A 4,728-nucleotide genomic window follows, 5' to 3' on the forward strand; every position below is an offset into this window, starting at 1 on the left:
AACGCCAGATAGAGATAATACAGTCTCAATACATATTTCTTGACTGAATGAATCAAGGGTGCAGAGAGAGAAAACTCAGCAGGGTAGGGTAGGTAGAAGACTTGGAGGATTTCTGGGGAAGTATTAACATATGGTGTGTCTATTAAATAAGAATATATAAGCCAGACAAAGAGAAGAGGAAGAAAATCCTAAGCAAGCAAAAGAAACATTGTGTGCAAAGTCACAGAGCTGTAGAAAGCCCACCACGCTTGGGGAATTGCAAATATTTCCACGTATTTCCCATCTGGGTTAAGTGGGGATAGAAGAGATGAACTTGGAATGTGAATTTTATCTTGAGCCTCATAGAGAGTCATTGATGAATTTTAAGTAGGGGCAGGTTATGGGATGATCACATATGTGTCTCAGAGAGATTACTTTGACTCGGGTGAGGACTGTGGATGGATGGCAGACATTTAGGAGTCTTTTACATCAATCCAGCAGAGAAATGATGAAGCTTTTCATTAATAAGGCACTGGGAGTTGTGATGGATAGGAGGGGTCCACTTGAGAGCTTTTTAGTGGTGGTATCAACCAACTTAGAGATCAATTGTATGGGGCGGATGTGGGAGAGGGAGGAGTCTGCAGTGTCTCCCACATTTGTATGCTGGTTGGCAGGATGAATGTTGCTGTCATTTTCCCAAACAAAAAAATTAAAGGAGAAGGTGGGGGAGGGTGATTAAGTCAACTTTGGACACATTGCACTCGTGAAGTCATGGGTAGAGCCGAGTAGAGCAGGCCTTTCCATGCAAGGGTCTGGAGCTCCAGACACTGCTCTGTTGGGGAGGCACCAGGGCAGAGTTGGGAGCTGAAGGCACGAGCAGGTTGTACATTCCAACCCGATTAGGAAAAGGTGAGGATTAGAACGCTGTGGGACGCTGACCTAAGGGGGTGAGCAGAAAAAAGGGGACCCAACGACGAAGGCTTAGAAAGATGGCTGGAATGGGAGAAAAAGATTGTGAGCTCTGAAGCCAAGGGAGAAAAAATATATCAGGGAATCAGTTGAGTCTCGCATGTCTAGCAATTTGACTGACAAATTATCCTGAACAATCCTTCTTCTCAAAACAAATGGTGGATAAAATTGAAGCATATTTTCAAATGAGTTGTTGAGCTGGTAAATGGGTAAGTAAGGAATCCTTGTAATATACGTATGAATTCAGAGAGGCAAGCTGGTACCAAGGCCCAAATTCTCAGAGAAGTAATGATCGAACCCCAGAAAACTTGAGCTTTAGTTGTGATAACCATGCAGGACACACAAAGGAAGAGATAATGAGGTAAAGAAGCTAATAGGATGTGCAGTAGACATGTGGGAATTCTGATAGAAAAGTGAAAAATAGATAAATAAACCCAGCAGAGAGGAACCAAGAATCTTGCCTACTTAGACTTGCTTCTCTTGAGTAAATAGTGGGGGGGAAATTTTTCACCCTATGAAAAAAGGTTTCCTTAAAAATTTGGAACCACAAATTAGACCTTACATGGCTTGAATATAAAATCATAGTTCAAAAAAATAAAAATAAAAATACTAAAACATAAAGTAAATGTTGCACTGAAATAATAATCAACAGAAATAGCAAAGGTCTTAGTATGTCAATAAACACTACAGCTTTTCAATTATCAAGCAAACGACAACAACCAAACATATGTTTAATACATAAAACATATGAAATAAAAGAGGGTATTAAAAATAAAGTAAAATGTCCAAAATGTTACTAATCAACATTATGGAAGGGGACAAGGAAGGGACTGAGAGAGAGGCAATATTTAAAGACACTATGGATAAAATTTTACAGAATTGATGAAAGAACCCAATCTTTTATTTCAGGCAACCTATACATTTTAAGCAGGGTATACTTCAAGATATAGTAATGACATCCAATACACCAAAGAAGAGGGGGGAAATCTTAAAAGTAGACAGAAAAGAATTCCCATAAGCAAAGTGTAAGAGTAAAGGCCAGTAAAAATCTGATTTTTCATCCAAAATAGACAATAAAAGAATATACTCAGTGTGTTGAGAAAGCAAAACAATCAATCTAGGGTAGTTTATTTTCTTTCAGGATGAGGACAAAACACAAAGTTTTCAGATAAGCAAGAAAAGAACTTGCCACTAACAGAACTCTATTGAGCAGTGTGTAAAGTAGATGCTGTAGAAAGAGGGAGGAAGTGGTTCCAGAGGGAAAGCATGGGATACAGAAGAAACAATGTACAAAGAAATAGAAAATTACATGGGTGAACATAAATGACTGGTTTTTGAAAACCAACACTATTATCTATTTATATGTCCTTCAAAAAATCACACTGAAATAAACGACCAAAACATGCATATACATTTGAAGGGACTGAGTGGATGGAGTGTTCTAAGGACCTTGTGATATCTGACAAAATAATTCTATTAATTATCTTTACAGTTTGCTAAGTATATATATTAAATGCTTAGATAAACCTCTAAAATAGTTTACAATTTTATTTCATCTTTCCTAATTCTTTGTACTTTAACAGGATGCTTTCAATTATTTCTAGAACAATCTAGGTAATACTCACATAAACTAATAAATATTCCTTAAAAATAAGGGATTGGCCATTAGAGTCAAATGTACAAGAAGGTCAAGTAAGTTAAAGAATAAAGGACACCGTGAATTTTGGAAACTCAAAGATCCTTTGGTAACTCGAAATTTTGGTTTCAAGGAAGGAAGGTATGAAAATGGATGTCTATGAGATGAGGTCATTGTTGGTAAGGAAATGGAGATGGTGAATGTCCAATGTCTTTGTAAAAAATTGTTGCCCGAAAAAGGAAAATGAAATAGGACAGTGATTGGCAGTAGATGCAGGATTAAAGAGGAAGTTTGTTTTATGTTTAGAAAAATTTGAGTTGATTTATAGACTAAGGGCAACAATCAATTGACTAGGAGTAGTTGAAGATGGGAAAAGAAAAATATAGAAGGATTTCTGTCCCTAGGGCAAGACACAGAGCATAGGTATAGAAGACGGGCTAGAAAAATGACACCTCTCCATTAATAGGAATATACAAGGAAAAAGAGAACTCAAATAAATAAAATCAGAAATGAAAGGGGAGACATAAATGATACCACAGAAATACAAAAGGTCATAAAAGACCACCATGAACAACACCAACGGATTTGACAGCCTAGCAAGAATGAATCCATTTCTAGAAACATGCACACTTTTGAGAATGAATCACGAAGACATAGAAAATCTGAACAGACTGATGACTAGTAAGGAGATTGAATCAGTCACCAAAACCCTCCCAACAAACAAAAGTCCAGGACCAGGCATTTTCGTTGGTGAATTCTGCAAAACATTAAAAAAATTAATACTGACCATTCTCACATTCTTCCAAAAATAGAAGAAGAGAAGAAGGAAAGCTTCTTAACTCATTTTATGAGGCTGGCATTACCCTGATACCAAAATTGGACAACAATGCCTCCAGACGGGAAAAGCACAAGCCAATATCCCTGATGAACACAGATTCAAAAATCCTTAACAAAATATTAACAAACTGATTTCAACAACACATTGAAAGGATACACCTACACCTTGATCAAGTAGGATTTATTCCAGGTATACAAGGATGGTTCCAACATCCACAAATCACTCAATGCGTTATACCATATTAACAAAATGAATAATAAAAATCATATGATCATATCAATATGTGTAGAAAAACCATTTAACAAAATTCAACATCCATTTACCATTTTTTAAGATTTTTATTTATTTATCTTTAGGGGGGAAGGGAAGGAGAGAGAGGGAGAGAAACATCAATGCATGGTTGCCTCTCGTGTGTCCCCTGCCTGGAACTGGCCTGCAACCCAGGCATGTGCCCTGACTGGGAATCGAACCGCGATGCTTTGCTTCACAGGCCCGTGCTCAATCCACTGAGCTACACCAGCCAGGGTGATTTACCATTTCTAAAAAAGCTCCCAACTAAGCGGGTATAGAGAGAACTTACCTTAATATAATAAAGGCCATATAGGACAAGCCCACACCTAACGTCATACTCAGTGGTGAAAAACTGAAAGATCAGGAAAGATACCAAGATGCTCACTCTTACCACTTTTATTCTACATAGTCCTGGAAGTTCTAGCCAGAGCAATTAGAAAAGAAAAAATAAATAAAACACATCCAAATTGAAAAAAAAGAAGTACAAATATCACTATTTGCAGATAACATATTTTATATAGAAAACCTTGAAGACTCCACCAAAAACTGTTAGAGATAATGTAAAAATTAAAAAAGTTTCAGAATACAAAATCAATATACAAAATCTGTAGTGTTTCTGTATACCAAACACTTATCAAAAAGAGAATTAATAATCATATATATACCAAATGAATAAGAATAAAATACCTAGGAATAAATTTAACCAAGGAGGTAAAAGACCTATACACTGAAAATTATAAGATATTAATGAAAGAAACTGAATAAGAAAGAAAGAAATGGAAAGTTATCCTATGCTCATGCATTGGAATAGAAGAATTAATGTTGTTGAAATGTGCTTACTACCCAAAGCAGTCTACAGATACAATGCAATCCCTCTCAAAATTTCAGTGGCACTTTTCACAGAAATATAGCAAACAATCCTAAAATTTGTATGGAACCACGAAAGATCCTGAATAGCCAAAGCAATCTCGAGAAAGAAGAACAAAACCAGAGGTATCATGCTCCATGATTACAA

This window comes from Sturnira hondurensis, unplaced genomic scaffold, assembly GCF_014824575.4.
Source record: "Sturnira hondurensis isolate 20B ecotype Veracruz unplaced genomic scaffold, ASM1482457v3 Scaffold0018525, whole genome shotgun sequence".
NCBI lineage: Eukaryota > Metazoa > Chordata > Mammalia > Chiroptera > Phyllostomidae > Sturnira > Sturnira hondurensis.